Source organism: Protopterus annectens, chromosome 1.part2, assembly GCF_019279795.1.
Source record: "Protopterus annectens isolate FY-2018-M chromosome 1.part2, PAN1.0, whole genome shotgun sequence".
Taxonomy (NCBI): domain Eukaryota; kingdom Metazoa; phylum Chordata; order Ceratodontiformes; family Protopteridae; genus Protopterus; species Protopterus annectens.
In genome coordinates, this window is record NC_056727.1 from 927,070,810 (window position 1) to 927,091,826 (window position 21,017).

A 21,017-nucleotide genomic window follows, 5' to 3' on the forward strand; every position below is an offset into this window, starting at 1 on the left:
CAAATGTATTGAGGAAGGAGAAGATAGGGTAAAATAATGATTCCAAACTAGAAAGTATTGGGTTTAGCAAGATCTCTGGTGGGGTGGGGGTTACCGCGTTTATATCACGTTATTGAAAGATGAAAATAGCGAACACTATTTCATCGAACCTAAAATATCTAAACCACATAATATCGAGCATTCAGAACAGCAAATCTTTTCCTTGGGGAAAATATTCGCTATTCCAAAACACATACACACAACACAAGCACACCTAAAAAACATCAATACACACAAATACACTTATAATCCTACAACTAACCCTACACTAAACTATACATACCACTACTGTCTATCCACGTACCTTAACCCAAACCCTAACCCTAAGGTCCGTTACTATCTCTCACTCACCTAACCCGTGCCCTAACCCTAACTCACTTAACCTGCCCCTAAACCTAATTCACCTAACCCACATTCAGAACAGCAAATTTTTTCCTTGGGAAAAAATTCGCTATTCCAAAACACATACACACAACACAAGCACACCTAAAAAACATCAATGCACACACATACACTTATAATCCTACAACTAACCCTACACTAAACTATACATACACTACTATCTATCCACGTACCTTAACCCAAACCCTAACCCTAAGGTCCGTTACTATCTCTCACTCACCTAACCCATGCCCTAACCCTAACTCACTTAACCTGCCCCTAAACCTAATTCACCTAACCCGCGCCCTAACCCTAACTCACCTAACCCGCGCCCTAATCTTAACAATCACACACTTACCTGTATCAGACCCGTAAATCTCCACCACAGCGTTGAAAATAGCATAGCCACAGAACCGGCCAACTGAATTCTTTCCCTAGGAAACAATTTGGCGTTCTGCAGCTTCGCTCTTTTTAGCATTCGATTAAAACCGGTCAATATTAGAACATTCAAAGTTTTAAAACTTCGATGTTCTGATATAGACCCGGGGTTACCAGTAGTGTGCACTCCTTGAATACATTCTAAATGAAATGTACAATCTCATAGAAGGGTTAAAACATTAACATACACTGTAAAGTTGGCTTTACTTTAAGTAAACCTGCCACAAACATTTGCAGATGCAGTTTGCTGGTAGAGAACTGCTATAGGGATGCCTCACAGTGTTTGTTTTAGCTGAGAACTGTAAATGAAAAGAAAGAAAAAAAATTAGGAAAAGATGAAAAGGGGAGTGCTAGAGGAGGTAGAACTGTATTTATAATTGATGAAATAAAGGAGTGGAAGGGAAACCGGTAATACAGCCTAATAACACTACAGTTAAATTACTAAGTTAAATTGTAAACCTTAAGCAGTAATTTGACACAAAAATATGTTCAAATAGAACAAGCATATATATTATATATGATGTAAGATATAAAATACAAAACCAAGAAAGTAAAATAAAAATAACCCCAACTAGGCAAGTTATCTGGTGATGCTAGATATTTAATACAGCAATGGCGTATTCAAATCTAACTTCCAAAAATTGCATTTGAACTGGCGGCAAAAGAAGTTCTAGGTAGTTACATCCGTATGTCCCTTCTATGCCCTACATTCTGTTCTGGGAGCATAAATGTGACGTATGCCACAAACAAGATCTCTTTTTTTAAGCTTATTTATACTGCATAAGTGACAGGCTGCCCAGGGTGGGACATCCTTTCTGTAATGAATACTGCAACAGTGATATAGACAGATGTATAACTTTTCCCCTCCTCAGAATCCCCTCCCCTCTAATGCAGCTGACTTTTGACCACATACAAACCTATGACCTCTGGCTAAAATTTTTGAAAAGATAAACTAAGTCCAGGTTCTAGATTACATCAACTAATGTAATTTAACTGGTAACCAACATGATTTCTGTCCTAACTATTGCACACTCAATAGGCAGAAGAGGCCCGCAACATCAGGGATCCAGAGGACCTTCCTTTGGCAAACCCTTCCGGCACCCCTGAATGAAGGCCCATTTGTCTCCCTTTGGCTGGAAGGCAGTCGGGGGTTGTTTGTCCCTACACCTGAGAGTCTCACGAGAAATAAAAGATACTTGGGTGTAGAGGCTCGCATCCAGAGGGTATATAATTCCATTTTCCCTTCTTCCTCTAAATTCCAGGAGAATTCCCAGTGTTCCACCCAGTCAGAGGAATCAAGCAGCCAATCAAATGCAAAAGCTGCTTAACAAAAGAGTCATCCAAGAGGTCCCCCCAGACCAGAAAGGATCTGGAACTTACCTGAGATTCTTTTGAGTGCCAAAGAGATCAGGGGACTGAAGACCAATTCTGGATCTCAGTAGCCTGAAAAGATTTGTTTGAAAGACAAAGTTTCAGATGGTCACGGTTCAGCCCATTCTTCAATTTTTGGAAAAGGATAACTGAATGTGTACTATCTTATAAAAATAAACAGGCAATCTAGGAAATTCTTATGCTTCAGTCTAGGAGCCAGTCATTATTAGTTCAGAGCACTGGCCTTTGGTCTCACCACAGCCCTCAGAGGGTTCACCAAATGTATGGCAGTGGTAGCAGCTCACTTGAGACTGCAAGGATTTCATGTGTTTCCATACTTAGATGACTGGCTCATTACTGCTCCGACCAGGCATCAACTCATCACAGCAAGAGAAGAAGGCATCCACTCTTGTACAGTGTTAGGAATAAATTTCAAGAAGTCAAATCTATAGCCAGCTCAAATTCTAGAATTCATAGGAGTGCTACTCGAAACAAGGTCAACAATAGCCTCCCTTCCCCTTTCTAGAGATCAGACTTTAAAGTCACAAGTCAAGATACTTTGCAGTACCATGATCTCGGCTGGTCTAGTTCTGCAAGTGCTAAGATCAGTGGCAGCAGCAATGACCCTTGGTCCGCTAGCCAGGTTTCACATGAGGATTTTTCAGTGGATGCTGGCATCTCAATAGTCAATACTTTAACTACCCTTGTCCATTTCAGTATGAATTACCAACTCATGCAAGAAGTGTGTTGTGGTGGATACAGTTGGAACAACTCCTACAGGGCTGTCTATTTGTCCCTTTGCAGCCCAAGGCCTTAGTGACCACGGATGCTTCCCAGGTAGGATAAGGGGGGCATTACCTGAGAAAGATTGTCCAAGGCATGTGGTCCCCTAAAGAGATCAATTTGCATAGCAACGTACTAGAGTTGAGACCAGTGCTTTTAGCATTTCAGGTCTTTCTGGGTGCTCTCCCATTGGGCACAATTGCAATGCAAACAGACACTATGTCAGTGGTTTGGTACATCAACAAATAAGGAGGAAACAGATTTGTACCCCTTATGTTGAGAAACACTAAGGGTGTAGCAATGGGCAGTATCTTCCAACTGATTTCTATTAGCAACGGACATTCCGGGGCAGTCCAACTAGGTAGCAGACAAGTTGAGCAGGTGCATTCTGTTAACTCACGAGTGATCCCTCAACCAGAAAGTTGTGGAACTAATTTTCCACAAGTGGGCCCTGCCGTGCTGCAGTCTGTTTGCATCTCCTCTAAAGAACAAGTGCATCAGCTATTTTGCCCTAATTCCCCTATGGGGGAGGCACAAAGGGATGCTGTTCTCCACAATTGGCCTCCTGGATTACTTTAATCATATCCCCCAATTCCCCCTAATTCCACAGTTCCGTCAGAGAGCTGCCAGGTTGAAGACCAAGGTCTTTCTCCTTGCCCCTTTTGGCTTTGATAGATTTGGTTTCCCTTCCTGTGGACTAATTTAATTCACCAACACTGGATTCTGAAGCTAGCTCCAGATCTCCTGTCTTATCCAATGGGCATAGAACCAAGGAAACCGAGTAACGTAAAATGTTTTAATGAGACAAAGCTTTCAGGTCAAAATCCCTTCATCAGTGTTAACATCAAAACCTACTACAAAATATTTAAATCAATTCAAATATGTCACAGCCAATCACAAACAACAAACAATTATCTTAAAAGCACATTTTAAATAATCACAGGCCCCAGGCCTAATGGATAAGGCATTGGCCTCCTAAGCCAGGGATTGTGGGTTTGAGTCCCATTTGGGGTGATATAATCTTGATACAAGTGAAGCTTTTAGAAACCTTGATGAGTGGATGGGAAACAGAAAGTTTACCTTGGGGATCACTTCAGTGGCTCTGCTGGACGGGGGTGGGGGGGGTGGAGCCAACACATTCTGGCTAGGCTTATAAATGCCTTCAGGCAGATAGCCTAGTACCAACCTATGAACAATATATATGTTAAAAAAAACTTCTAGTAAGTGGAAAAGATTTATACACTGGGCTCTTCAAAAGCATGTAGACCCTTTCTCGGTCCCAAGCTGTCAGGTGTTGGAGTTCTTGACGCTATTATTCAACCAAGGTGCCAGTTCTTCATCAGTGAAAGTCCAGTTGGCAACAATTTCTAATTTCCACATATGTTTTGATGGCTGTTCACTATCCTCTCATAAGCTATGTAAAGCCTTCTTACATGGCATAATTCTTCTCAAACCTCATTTAATGATCCTGCAGCACCATGGGATCTAAATCTGGTACTGCAATCCTTGATTTTTCCATCCTTCATGTCTGCCCATGATTGACCTTAAATTTTTGTCTTGGAAGGCCTTATTCTTAGTTACCATCACTTCTGCCAGACAAATTTCGGAAATTCAGGCATTGTCAGTGAAATTTCCTTATCTATTTTTTTTATAAGGATGGAGTCTCCTTATGAATGCATCCTTTTTGCCCAAAATAGTATCACATGCCAACATTAATCAATGCATCAGTCTACCAGTCTTCCTCCCGAATTAGTCCAACAAAGGATAATACTTGTTAAATTTGCTAGATGTGCATAGACAATTAACGATTTTATCTACATAGAACAAAAAGTATTAAAACAATTGATCAATTGTATCCTTTGCTGATCTGAAATTGGGCTCATTTGCATCTAAAGTTACCTTAGCTAAATGGCTTACTTAACTGTATCTCCTTTATTTATGACAAATTGTGTATGACTTTGCCATACGAAGTACATGCTCATTCAACCAGAGCTGCAGCTACATCCTCGTTGTCTCCCTCATAAGAGTATGTCCTTCTTTTAAACTTGCAAACAAGAATTTAGGTAATGGGGGATGGTGCATTGTGGGTAAGGGAGAATCTTGAGAGTTCTAAGTTGCCATGAGCTTTTACAGCGGTTAAGTTGGATGCAATGTCTCTGATCCAAACCCATCATTCGAGAAGGAATGAAAATGGACAACACAGATGGAATGTTTTGGTAAGCACATAACTTCTTTTTACTCTGTGTGTGTCTAGCACAAATTGCTTGAGCGGCTATGGCTGAAAGGAGTACAGCAACATGTCAAAACTGCGATTGCAAGTGTTGCAAATCACAAAATCCCGTCTCCTTTTTGACCCATGTTAGCACTCGTTTTAGGATGTAGTGCAGTCAGAAATGTCACATTCTGTGTTTTTACGACATTCTGACTGTTCGGCGTTACTGGATTCACGGATAAAAGTCACTAAAATGCATGGTCGAGCAATTTGCACTTGACCATATGAATGTAAACATATACACACACACATATGGGTCCACCTATAAATTTCGAGATCCCACAATCTCGACTTTCAGTATCCTGAAGCCATAATGTCCAGATTGTGGAATCTCGAAATTGTAAAATATAAAAAGATGACAACATTTAAAAACATGTTTTTGCAGGGGGGCAAGCCCTTATGCACCCACCACACCCCCTGCAGTCTAAATATACTAATGCTAAGATCGCTGTTCAGTGAAGAGAACGGTAATGTAGATCGCTATACAGTGCGGAGTGGGAACATTACCATTCTCTTTACTGTAGCACAATCTCTGAGTTAGTATATTTAATTTGCAGGTGGTGTGGGGGGTGCAAGGGGGCTTGCCCCCCTGCAAAAACATGTTTGTAAGTGTTGTCATTTTTTTGTTTTTACAATTTCAAGTTTAAACAATCGCGACATTATGGCTTCGGGATATGTAAAGTTCAGATTGTTGGATGTCGACGTTTCATAGTTGACCTCTATATATACATACATATATATATATATATATATATATATATATATATATATATATATATATATATATATACATGCATACATACATACATACACACACACACACACACACACACATATGCATAAATATCTGTACATAGACACACACACACACACACACACACACAAAACATTGCACTGTTCTGCACTGTAAAGTTGTTACTTCACTGTTGTACATGTGTTGATAATGGAAGTCAGTTATAGTGAAGGTACTAAAACCTAAGCTGGAACATTGACAATGTGTTTATTCTGTAAATACTGACAGAATGACTGTTCTAGCTGTGTTTTTAACAGCACACTGCTCTAAACTGTGAAGATGCTACTTTGTCAGATATGCACTGTAAGGAGTGTGTTTATTATAGCATGCAAAAAAATCCATGATTAATAATGGAATATTTAATGTGGTGAAGAAAATATTCAAAGCAAGTTCTAACTGTGTTACAGGTTAATATAAACTTATAGACAGGGGCATCCAAAGGAAACTGTATGCATTTGTTTAAAGTAGAATGGATTAAACTTTCTATGCTTTGGAAGTATTACTGTTGTGTTTCTATATAGTTACAAAATTTTACTACAACACTGATTCTTATTGTGGAGAATTTTTAAAGTTGGGCATTTTTAGGTGGTCTGAGAAACTAATGTTTGTCATGTATTTATTTATTTATTTTTACCAGGATAGAATACTGATCAAAGCTATTTGCAGGCTTAGCCTGGGTTAGATACGTAGTAACAACAGTAAAGTAAGATTAAAAGTATTACTAAATTATACATTATATTAACAAATTATAATGAGGGAGACATAACTTTTTTATAATACTTTGGATGCTTTAAAGGAAGTGAGACAGATGCAGTATAAGACAGCAACATTGTTAAGTATAGGAATAAGAAAATTAAATAGGACCAAATGCATTTTTTATCAGTGGATGTTAACACCACATATTTGTGAAATTGGTAGCCTTTAATAAGGAAACAAGGAGAGAATTATTTAAATGTAGATGAGAGGAGGAGTGTGTCGATAAAAGTGGATTTTTGAAAGCCAGTTGAGGTAATGGTCTTTAAAAATGAAGCTTGAAACAGAACAACATAAAACAGAGTTGTGTTATTTTTAAATAAAGAGGTAACGCCTGGTTATCCTGCTAAAATTTGATGAGCTGACTGGGTAAAATAGCTAAAGATAGCACAGGTCTGACATGCTGGCAAAGCCAGTACAAGTAAATGTGAGAACAATGGCTTGTGTGTAATATAGTGTGTGCATGATGTCCATTTGACATATTCCCTTGGTCCACACAACATTGTACCAAGCGTAGAGCTAAGGTTAATGCCATGTTAAAGGAAACCGTTATGATCCAATATAAAATGTAGTGATTTTTTTTTGGTCTTTTCATTTGCAGTGAGAGTGCTGTTCTCGTGGTCTTTCTGAATATCAAAGAACAGGAGTTATCTTTTAGGTGTGTTGGAACTCCAGATTTGTTGTCTTTACTTGTTAGTACAACAAAAGATGAAAGACCAGGAATTGCCCACCTGCTAGACAGCAATTCCTGATTGACTTTAGACATCAGAGCGGACTCAGCATTCAAAGGAAGCAGACATAGATGTGTAATCACTACCTTTATGGTGGTTGTGATGAGTAAAAGCACTGCTCTAGCTACCTGTTTTCTCCAGCAACGTATGTAGCATGCTGAATTAGTGACAGGAGGGTGGGACTCAAACCCATTAGTGCCAGCCTTGTCATGACATATTGGTAGCAGTAGTGAGTTTCCAACTCCATCAGTTCCAGCACAGTTAACACACTCAGTAAGTGAGATAATTGTGATTTGATTTTCATGTATACTTATGAATGTATGCTTTATTAATATTTGAGAACCTGAAGTGAGATGATTTGGAATGACACATTGCATGGTTGAGTGAAAGCTTGCATAATGCAGAAATGTTTTTGTGATAAGTACTACCAAGTATGTAGATATTTATTCATGTATAGCAGTAAAATATGTAGACCTGTACAAGTGTCATACTTATGTAAAGATGTTAGACAGTGTCATGTTAGAAACTTTGAGAAAAAAAGCATTTTAGAAGGCCCGCTCAGCACACTAGCCAAGAATGGCACTGACCAAAACTGGATGGTTCATAAGTAATATGCTGTCATTTCTTTTAATTCAAATTTATATATTTTTTCTACTTAATTTGAACCACAATAAATTTTCTGGTACTTCATAATATCAAAAGTATGTATAATTCTGGAAAACGTCTCATTGCCAGCTGGTGTCAAAGTTACTCCATTTGGCAAATTTTTAGACTTGCCTAGCAATAAATATGCTGATATTCAGAAATATATTTAGGTAAATGTGTATGGTAGTGTCCACTTGGAGGCTTTGTGGAATGCCATTTCACAGCCCAGTCACCAATAGTTCCTGATCCTAACTGGATGGTTATTAAGACAAGTGCTGTGATTTCTTTTCATTTTAAGTTGCAAGTATATGCTCAGTTATGATGTATTAATGTTCATATGTCATTTCCTGGCATCAGATAAAAGCATACATAATGCAGAAAAGCTTTTCAGTTCTTCTAATTGGTGTTTGCTACTAGCTGGCAGATGTGCTTTGCATATCTACATGTTATTTCTAAACGTAGCTATACCTGTCAACCTGTAGACATCGAAAATAAGTACAAAGGCTTTTGAAAAGTAGGTTCATCAGTGAAAAAATCTGGACTTTTAAAGGAAAACTCCACCTTGGAACTCAAAAATATGTTTTTTTTCATTGTATCTTTGTTTTCTGAGCCATTTAATGCAGTAACGTAACTCTAGGTTCTGCTTATAAAATTTTAATGTTTTTTTCTACAAAATGCCCAACATGGGGGCCAACATATTAACATAATCTTATTTTGCAACTTTTTCCCCTTCCTAGAATACATTTCACATCCCCTTTTTACAAATCACATTAGACATAAATAATGTTGTGTTCCTAGTCCATTGAGGTAGAATGGCAGTAGTATAAGTCGCAGGCATTTTACACACCTTCTGTAGCATTAGTGCTTAAATTGTATTCCAAAATTACTATCATATATAATTCTCTCAGAGCCTGATTTAACTCATTACAATTGAGTGATGCCTCCAGTTGCATTTGCAGTTAACTCCTACTGACGCCTCTAGGCGTCAAATATTATTTGTTCATATTTGCATTAATCATTCCAAAACCATGGTATGTACAAGGTTTTAAAAGATTTCTTCATAAAACTTACACAATAGCAAACACATCAGTAATATCTGACCTCTGTCTAGTGCAGATAAATAGATATTAACAGTTTCATTATATTAATTTATAGATATCATTTTCATGTTTTTCTAAATATCTCAACAACCAAGTAACACAGAAAGAACTCCTTAGCCTCTTATGAAAGCTCTCAGATGAATAAAATGCTGCTGAGAGTATGTGTGTAACTTGAGTGGTTGCTGAGATATTGTGAATTGTTTACAAAATATTGCAAATGTAATAGTTACTGTCTAGGGTTGCCACCTTTTCAAATGGCCGAAGTGGGACATTTTTGGTACAAACATCAGATTTTACAGGCCGACACATACCCACGATCAGTACAAAGGTTAGAACTTAACTTTTTTGCCTAAATAAAAACTTATTCTTGTAGCATTTAGTTGCTTATTCTGTTTCTTATAACATTTAGGTTATTTTAGATACAGAATAACTGTTATATGCAACTATTACATAAAATATAGGAAATACTTTTGTCCTAAAATGTCAGGACATTTGCCATTTTTACAATTTTTCAGAACACAACTGCCCAAAGAGGGACTGTCCCTCGCAAAGTGGGACAGGTGGTAACCCTATTACTGTCTTTACTGTGACTTATAAAATTTGGTTTAAGACCTAGACTCTAAAGAATACTACCACTGTAAAATAGTTGTGCTGAAGAGTTTGGCATTTATACTTGTTTAATAATCCTTATGGTTCCACAGATATGAACGTTTGTTTGAAATGTGAGGATATAATTTGATTCTGTCAAAAGGCTTAGGCTCTGCTTATTGGAAGTTACAGTGCAAACTTCCTGAGCACCATTTTAGTGAATGAGTTAAGTAATTCACAAAAATTTTACAACTCCATCCAAAGAAAGCTAAATTGTAGGCGTTTGTAGGGATTGTCATTTTGTAGTCCTACTTGCACTGCAATCCATGACTTGTTAATTGACACGTAAAATAACTTATGCAACTCACCAGTGATTGCAGCAATAGGAAGATGATATTATTATTATTATTATTATTATTATTATTAATGATGAAGAAATTTGCTAACGTGCATGCTGTTTTGCTCAAAAGTACTTTACAAGATTAGTACCAAAAAGTGCAACCATCCGTTCTTGAATTTGTATTAGTAATTTTTTTTTTTTAAAACCGAGTCACAAATGTCTTTATATATTACCTTTTTCCACTACTTACCCTTAATGTGTTATACTGTAGCATGCTAACACTTCTTAAAAAACAGAATCCTTGAGCATAAAAATAAGTAGTTCTGTGTGTAAGACTAACACTACTTTCTATAAAACTGTTGTCAGTTACAGAAAATACCATTTGCAACCTTATCATTATGCAAAATATGTGGCCTTCTATTACAACTGCCATCTTTTTAGATGCCAAAGGTGGGATATTTTAAATGAAACTTTAGATTGTGCAGGACAAAGGTATACTATCAAGTGAAAAATAATTATTTCCATCTTATTACCAAAATAAAGGCTCCATGATGTTCATAGGTTGGTACTAGGCTATCTGCCCTAGGGCCTATGCAAGCCTAGCCATAACAATTCCTTGGATATTTCTTCCCACAATATTTACTTCTCTGGACCCCAGTCTAGCAGGGCGACTGACATGATCCCCAGGGTGAATTTCCTATCTCCCATCCAATCATCAAGGTTCCTTTTGAAGAGGGCCAATGAGATGCTCTGCTTGACATGCATGGGCAGTCTATTCCAGAGTATGGGGAGGCTCTGGGTCAGGAACCTATCCCTCCAGCATGTTTTGTTCATTGTGATGACAAAGTTTAGATCCCTGGAGTGTGTGGCTCTGAGGGATTGGGATTTCTTTAAGTGGAGCATGTCCAGCAGCTCAGGGTTTGACATGGCCTTGTATGTTAAGCAGAGATCGCCTCTGAGTAGACAATATGCCACAGAGTATAGCTGGAGTTCTTTTAGACGGTCAGCATAGTGCAGTGTTGGTTGCTTATACTACTTGGTATGATATTAGGATAAGCTTTCTGTGATATTTCAGAAAAAATCAGAAGTTACTTAAATACTTTTTTATTGTTAAATATCAATACCTTTGCCACATTTCCTTTTAAGTTTATAATTTGTACCACCCACACCACTGAGGTGTGTGTGCATATGAATGTCTCATGCCCTTATTGATCACTTTATTTTAGATGTACTCTAACTGTACAGCATGATGCCATAATACAAAATTGGGCAAAAGTTGTAACAAATACCCCCACCTAAATTATTTTGAAAATAAAATTATTGGAAAAGTCATGCAGGCTGTCTGACAAAGTGCTGCATTGGGACAACATTTCCCCAGTCAGCCAAACCATCTGTAATTCCATTAATTCCCATTCCTAAACTGATCTGTTTTAAGTAAGTGGAGTACGATAACACATAAAGTTCGACTTTAACTTTTTGTGTATTTTATTGACACTTTTCTCACAAAAATAAAACAAATAGCAAGTTAATTCCCTCTGCTGCTGCTACTTTCTAAGTATACATCAGTGACTTACCCATTTGCAGTACCTACCACAACTTTATCTGCATTCTACCTATCAATTTAACAAATGGTGGACTAGGCAAGTTTATATGTAAATGACCACTTCCCTTTACTAACTGTGACAAGTGAGTAAAATCTTTACATAATTAATGTGATAAAAAATGTAATCTCCAAAATACAAGGTTAATTAGCAATGTGGAATATAGTCAAAATGGGACAAGAATGAGCAAACCACTATCCACAACATTATGCTCACCTAGAAACATACAGACAACAGAAGTAGCAATCCACTACCCAGAGTGTCACATTCCAGATGCAGACTGCACAGCTACAGTCTTCATTAAAATGTAAAAAAAAAATGAAATCACTCGAGCAGTTTCAGGCACTGACTTTAAAATAATTTTAGAGCAGTTCATCAGAATAATAGAAATTTCTCTTTTGCAAAGCCAGTGTAAAACAGACCGCCACATAACAAAAAATCTGGTTTCCAGTGAGACAGTAGTGCAGAAGAAACAGGAGATTTTGGAAGAATCCAAATGATGATTTCAAGGCCAGGAGAAAACGTAATAAGGTGCCACAAACCTGATTTGGGCAGTCCTGCAATGGGTGAGGTCCTGGAAGGAGTGGTAGAATTAGTGAAGTTACTGTATCAGGACCCAGTGGCACAAGTATGAACAGTGTTCAGACTTACACTGGCATTCCTAATGGGAGTGTGTGTGGATCAGTGTTCAGCTCTGTGCCCACTGCTGTGCATGCTGGCGATGGACTACAACAGCAAACACTTCAGAGGGGACAGATCAACAAAGCTGCTCCATCCAATGTGGCAATTTAAGCAGTCTGGGAACAAGAACTAATGACAAGGGGATTGGAAAGCAAAAAGAAAGCACATGAGATGAATCTGAGCATGGATAAGACAGAGATCATTGCAGTAAATTGAAGAACTCAAACAAAGCTGAAAATTGAAAATAGAGGGGAAAATAATGGAACAGGTTAACAGTTTCAGGTAGATGGAAAGTGTGGATAAGGAGAATGGAGGTCTGAATGTAGATATCATAGCTTAAGTCAGAGGTATTATAGCCAACTGGCACACAGTATCAGGGGTAGCATGCGACATGAGGCCAAAGAAGCTGAAAAATAAGGTGTAAAAACAGTTGCATGTCCAGTGTTTCTGTATGAGTAATGAAGACAGAGCAGCTGAAAAAGCTTGAGATGAGCTAAGTGAGATGGGATGAACACTGCAGAACAAAGAAATGAGGGTGTCAGAGCAGCCCAGTTCTAGAGATGGTCAAGGTGAAGAGATTCCTGTGGCTTTGCCACATGAGAAGGAAAGCAGAAGATAGTTTGGTAAAGCAGATTTGAGAGAGGCAGGAAGAAGGCAAGAAGAAACGAGGCTGTTCAGCCAAGAGGTGGATGTATTACATGAGAGAAGACCTGTAACAGATGGCCTGGCATGACCGTCTAAGATTGCAGGACAGTGGCTGTGAATAAGAGAAGCAGAGACAGTTGACACAGCACATTGACTCCATGTCATTTGGAGGTTTAATGGAACACCATTTCACAGATTCATTCATCACACAGGCCATCATTAACTTATGACTCAAGTTAGATATTTGTTAAGCAATATGCTGTCACTGATTCTCATTCAGAATTTGTACATATGCTACATTATTTTCTGTTACAAACTGTAATGATAAGGAGTTTGTGTTACTTTGTGGTATCAAATGAAAGTGTGTGTAGTGCTGGAAAGTTTCTCATACACAACTGATGTCTGCCATTGCTTGGCAGATATTTATACATGTTTAGTAATAAAATATGCAGAAATGCAGAAATATATTTATGGAAATTTTTCAGGCAGTGTCCACTTGAGGATTTTATTCACAGGCAGAGTAACCACAAAGGCTACCTGACAAAACTTGGATGGTTAGTAAGGGCCATGGTATGATTTATTTTCATTCAAAATTATGAGTCTATACCATATTTTTTCTTTTAGTAACTTTGAGTTGCTTCATGTTATCAAATTAAAGCATATAAAATGCTGAGAGGTGTCCCACTAACAGCTGCTAGCTAACTGCTATCATTTGGAAGCTATTTATACTTTTTTTACCAATTAAATATGCAGATTATGCATAAATATAATTATATAAATACATCTGGCAGTGTATTTGCTTTGTTGAACAGCACCTCACAGGCCCAATTAGCACATTGTTCAACAATATCTCCTGACACAAATGGTGTGGTCATTAATTTATTTTATTTGAGTGTAAATGGGATAGAACACGGATCCCTGGACCACCATGTACAGGCTAATCTCTGGTGCACAAGAAAAAATAAAGCAGAATATAGTGTTTCTGAGTAAGCAGATGTACAAAAAATGTGACATACAGAGCAGAATGTAGTGCATCTGAGTTAAAAATTCTTTAGAACAATACAATATATGTGTCAGAAATCGAACAAGTTCATAGGTAAGTACTAGGTTAGCTGCCCTTGTGGGCCATTTTAGGCCTAAACAATTTCCATCACTGAGATTCAAACCATATACTACTTGTCTGTGAGGGAAACCCCTTAACATTATGGCAACCAAAACCCAAATCACACACAAAACATAAACAGATAGATATATAGATCTATATATGTAGATGGGTATATATATATGGATCTTTTTTCTAAAGCTCAATGTTTCAAAACTTCATATAGTCAAGACCAGAAAATCAAAGTTTGGAAACTTTGAAAACGGAAAAAAAAAAAAAATTCTTTTACATTTTTCCCCTCCACATCCCCTGCTAAATAAATATACCAACTACGAGATCGCACTTCAGTGAGGAAAACGGTAAATATCGTGTTCTACGCTGTATGGTGATCTCCATTCATTCAAAATGTTCAAAGTTTCAAAACTTCGATCTTATGGTTTCAGCTGTTTGAAGTTCGACATTTTGAAATTTGAGCTTCCAAAAGGAATATATATGTGTATGTGTGTGTGTGCATATATATATATATATATATATATATATATATGTGTGTGTGTGTGTGTGTGTGTGTGTGTGTGTGTGTATGTATGTATGTATGTGTATATATATATATATATATGTATATATATATATATATATATATATATATATATATATATATATATATACATATGTATATATATATATATATATATGTATGTATATATATATATATATATAGATATACATATGTATATATATATATATGTATATATATATATATATATATATATATATATATATATATATATATATATATATATATATATATATATATATATATATATATATATATATATGTATATATATATATATATATATATATATATATATATATATATATATATATATATATATATATATATATATATATATATATATATATATATATATATATATATATATATATATATATATATATATATATATATATATGTATATAGGATGACAATAAGAAGGTCGATGTGGGTTCAGTTGAACCCACTTCAGTCGAAGTCAGAAGGCCGAATGGCGACATTGTCAAAGTATGAATCTTGCCCCCATCTCGACCCATTTTAAAGCCCGTTCCAAGGTTTACAGCGAGTCATATTTCGACAGTGTCGGAATTTGACATTGTCCATTTTGCGGAAGAAGGTCGATGATCCCATCATTCGATGGGGTCAGGTTCGATTTTCTGAAGGTAAATCATATATATATATATATATATATATATATATATATATATATAATATGTGTGTGTGTGTATGTATATTCATCTCATCATCATCTTCTTTAAGCTGTTCCCGTTAGGGTCGCCACAGCAGATCATCTGTTTCCATTTCTTCCTGTCCTCTGCATCTTGCTCTGCCACACCAACCACCTGCATGTCCTTTCTCACCACATCCATAAACCTTATCTTAGGCCTTCCTCTTTTCCTGTTACCTGGTAGCTTTATCCTTAGCATCTTTTTCCCAATATACTCAGCATCCCACCTCAGCACATGTCCAAAACAACATAATCTTGCCTCTCTGGCTTTGTCTGCAAACCTTCCAACCTGGGCTGACCCTCTAATATACTTATTCCTAATCCTGTCCACCCTCGTCACACCCAGTGCAAATCTTAACATCTTTAACTCTGCCACATCCAGCTCAAACTCCTTCCTTTTTGTCAGTGCCACTGTCTCCAACCCATATAACATAGCTGGTCTCACTACCCTCTTGTAGACCTTCCCTTTCACTCTTACTGGTACTCGTCTGTCACAAATCACCCCTGACACTTTTCTCCACCCACTCCATCCTGCCTGTACTCTCTTCTTCACCTCTCTTCTACACTCACCGTTACTCTGAACTATTGATCCCAAGTATTTAAACTCATCCACCTTCGCCACCTCTACTCCTTGCATCCTCACCATTCCTCTATCCTCCCTCTCATTCACACACATATATTCTGTCTTAGTCCTGCTGATCTTCATTCCTCTTCTCTCTAAAGCATATCTCCATCTCTCCAGGGTCTCCTCTACCTGTTCCCTACTCTCACTACAGATAATGCCATCTGCAAACATCATAGTCCATGGGCACTCCTGTCTGATCTCGTCTGGCAATCTGTCCATCAGCATTGCAAATAAGAAAGGGTTCAGAGCTGATCCTTGATGTAATTCCAACTCCACCTTAAATGCATCCATCACTCCCACCGCAGACCTCACCATTGTCACACTACCCTCGTGCATATCCTGTACCACTCTTACATACTTCTCTGACACTCCTGACTTCCTCGTACAATACCACAACTCCTCTCTAGGCACCCTGTCATATGCTTTCTCCAAGTCTACAAAAACACAATGCAACTCCTTTTGACCTTCTCTGTACTTCTCCATCAACACTCTCAGAACAAACATCGCATCTGTAGTGCTCTTTCCCAGCATGAAACCATACTGCTGATCACTAATCATCACATCCCTTCTTTACCCAGCTTCCACTACTCTTTCCCATAACTTCATGCTGTGATCAATTTAATCCCTGTGTAGTTACTACAGCTCTGCACCTCACCCTTAGTCTTAAAAATCGGTACCAAAACACTTTTTCTCCATTCCTCAGGCATCTTTTCACTTTCCAAGATTTCATTAAACAATCTGGTTAAAAATTCCACTGCCATTTCACCTAAACACCTCCATGCTTCCACAGGCATGTCATCTGGACCAACAGCCTTTCCAGTCTTCATTCTCTTCATAGCTATCCTTACTTCCTCCTTGCTAATCCATTGTACTTCATGATTCACTATCCCCACATCATCCAACCTTCTCTCCCTCTCATTTTCTTCATTCATCAGCCCCTCAAAGTACTCTTTCCATCTGCTCAACACATTCTCCTCGCTTGTGAGTATGTTTCCCTCATTATCCTTTATCACCTTTACCTGCTGCACATCTTTCCTAGCTTGGTCCCTCTGTCTAGCCAATCGGTACAGGTCCTTTTCTCCCTCCTTAGTGTCCAACCTTTCATGCAACTCTTCATATGCCTTATCCTTAGCCACCTCTCTCTTTGCCATGCATCTCATCTTCTTATACTCCTGTCTACTTTCTTCATCTCTCTGACAATCCCACTTCTTCTTTGCCAACCTCTTTCTCTGTATACTCTTCTGTACTTCCTCATTCCACCACCATGTCTCCTTGTCGTCCTTCCTTTGTCCAGATGTCATACCAAGCACCTTACTAGCTCTGCTGTAGTTACCCAGCTATTTGGTAACTCTTCACTGCCACCCATACACACGCACACACCCCCGTTATAGAGATATATAGTGGGATACTAAGATCATCCAGCAAATGCTACACACACACACACACACACACACACACACACACACACACACACGAAAGGATGGTGCTATGGATAGTATGTAAAGAGACCATAGTTTAAATAGGAGAAGGAATACAATATGATATCGTAATAGTAGTGTTATATAGGCAGAGGAGCTGGATTGTGACTGTTCAAGTATTTCAGGTGATTGGTACCTGTTTTGTAGCAGGACCAATCTGGGTCTTGGAACATAAATTGCTCGAGACCATTTCTAAATGATATGAAGACATCTCTTTCAGTTAATTAAGAAGGGGTTCCCAAGTCTGTGGTCATTATGGAGAAACTGTGGTTAGTGCAGTGCAGATTTGTTCTACCTGAAGAAATTTGTATGCTGGGGGTCTAAGGTTCTGGTCTGAATTATAAGTAACCAGTAGGCAGTGGAAGGGGAGGATTGATTCTAGGTTAGATTTTGAAAAGCAGGGAGTCTAATAGCTTTATTCTGTGAATGATACTTAGCCAGTGGGCTTTAGCGAGCACTTGACAGTGGTGTTTTCTCCAGAGTTTGACAGTGATGAATCTGCGGATGTTAACTGAGAAACATTATTTTCTTGTAAATTTATGAAAGTATGCCATGTTTCATATTGCTGTTAACTTGAACCAGAAGGATTTTATAAGGTGCTTCATGTTTTCACATTAAAACAAACAATGCTGGAAAAACTTTCACTGATACTTGTTGTGTAATTAGCACTTTCATGTATTATTTACATCTGTTTGTTGTTTAGATGTGCAAAAATGCATGCTTGTGTTTCTGTAAGTATCTCAAAAGTGGAGAGACACCAATAAAACTGCTTTGCATCTGCTTTAGTAAAAGTTGCATGGATAGTGACACTCTCCTGCTGTGGTTAGAGTTATTAGCTGTTAGTGTAATAGCAATGATGACATTTATTTTTGTGTAATTTCTTATTTACTATAAAATAAGCTTTAGGTCTACAGGACAAGGTAAAGTCATCATTGTGAAAGGAGTGCATTTCAAACAAGTTTCATATTTACACTTTGTTTTTAACTTGTAAAGTTCTCAGGATGCATACATTTGTTTACAGGCAAGTTTCAAACCTGCAGTTTCTATACATTAGCTCAGGCAAAAGCTCCCCAGCTAGAAATATGCAGTTGTCAGAAGGTATGAAATTCCTGTCCTGTTTGGTGTGAAACAGTTAAATTTCTGCTTTAGACAAGAATGTACCTCATGAGTTGTGACTCTGCATTCCTCATAAAACATCAGTTTACTGTAGATATACACAGAGGTTGTTTCAGCTGATGGACAATAGGGAGCATGATTACACATTTCATAGCAAAGTCAACTGACTTCCTATGACTGGAAGGACTACCCTTCACTTAGTCTAACATTTAAACTCATTAAGCAAGCAGTAATGCCTGACCAGGTGTATCTGTCTGTCTGTCTTTCTCTGTGTGTGTGTGTGTGTGTGTGTGTGTGTGTGTGTGTGTGTGTGCACGCGCACACATGTGCTGTTGTGGAAATAACACCTGCCCAGGGGTGTTCTGAGGTCTGATGCCACAAGCAGTGGACCTTTTTACCCCAGAAGGACATTATTTCCACAGTGGCATACACCTGGTAGGGTATTACTGCATTTTGACAGTGGACTATCTGCAAAAGTTTGTATTTTTTTTAATATTATACACATATTTTTATATATTTTGATGTAAAATAGTTCCTCTGCCTAATGAATCAAAGTTGCTTTAGTATATTTTTACTGAAGGCAGTATTCTATATCAGAAATATAAGATACCTAATTTGTCTAGAAATGCAAACACACACATTAAGAAGCACGGAAATACAGACTTGCACACATACATATTGAAAAACACAAGACACACACACACACACACTTACATTGTAAATGCACACTCATACAGCCAATTTATCCTTCTGGTTTCTGCGTGTAAATTGAATAAGTGAAACACACACAGAATGCAAGCATTGCAACTCTTTGCACCACATCTGTTTTGTTTTCACAGAGGATTAAAGTCAGTCAAAAATGCCTGTTGAAAGTTTCATGACTCCTACTGTTTTAACAAATCGATGCTGACGGACTGCCTGTTGCAGTCACTTTTCATTTAGCTATCTCTCACTTTCAGTCACTGTTGTGTATGGGCGTGCACACATGCACAGATTTATTTCGTTTTTCTTTTCATTTTACACTCATTGTACAGCAAAGCACTGTTTAGCAAGAGTAAAAAGTGGCAGCTGTTTGCTTCTTAACTGCCCAAATTTCACAATAGTTTAATATATGAAGTGTCAGACTTGTTTATTTCAGTGGCCATTAATTGTACATTAAAACCCTACTGGAGAACACTCATTCTCCAATCAAGGTTTAATGTACAGTTTTCTCAGTCTCTAAAACTATAATTAATATCACCCTTTAGTCAATGATATTAAAACCCCTCAAATCACATGCCCTGTGTGTGTACACACTTGATTCAAAGCTATTTTATCATCTCACAGTCAGGGAAAAAAACCTTCCCAGACGTCTACACAACCTGCTAGAATCTACTCTTTCCTGTTATCTACAATCGGGTCAGCTTCTCCAGTTTCCATCTAAAGGTCAGAGAGCACCTTTCTTTAGTACATGAATGCAAATGGTTTAGGTCACCCAATAAGTTAACAGCTGATGTAATCCTTTCACTGTCTGAACATAAACAGTTGCCTGTAAATGCCCTGATTGAGCTTATTCTGTACTCTGCACTCCTTTATATGAATTGATTATTTTTTTAATTGTGTTCTGTCAGAAAACCTGTTAAAAGGTGTAGGTGAAATGTCGAAGTTATAACTTGTGATGAAGATTTATGCAGTTTTCTGACGTCTTTTGACTGAGATATGTGTCTCCTATGCCCTGACTTATTCTCTGCTGTCTCACTTCTGTATCCCATTTTTCTCATCTTCTGTATTCAGAATCCACTACGGACTAATTTTCTGTGTTATGTTGGGTATTTAATGTACATGTCTGTATTTTGTTTCAGTTGTATTTTACATGCCTGGAGCACAGTTTGTTGCTAAAAAAAAGAGTTTCAAACCAATTTACCCACCCATTTTACAAATGAAAAAAATCGATAAAACTGAACATGACTTTTTGGCATGGAATCCAGGCCTTGTGTCTCTGGTTTGCATCCATTGAACGCTAGCATAAGGTCTGGCTTCCCCAAGACCATTCACTGAATAATGAAAGTAATTGGAAGACGAATGAGTAAATTGTACTTTTATAAGTGCAAACAAATAAGTTATGTAGTTTCCGATATTGACCATAGTACTCCAAGTGAAATAATTTTTGTAGCATGCCATAAGAATTATGCAGGCATATTTTTTTCATTATTATTATTATTTTCTTTATTTTACATCCTTTCAGGTGACCTAGTCTATACAGGCATTCTACAGA

The 21,017-nt window shown here is 37.6% G+C and overlaps 1 protein-coding gene across 1 annotated transcript in view; it reads left to right on the forward strand.

Moving 5' to 3' along the window:
* The window catches only part of LOC122792423 (CSC1-like protein 1), a 740,103-nt gene that overhangs the window by 528,154 nt on the left and 190,932 nt on the right, over nt 1-21,017 (forward strand). The gene's annotated exons all lie outside the window — the stretch shown is intronic.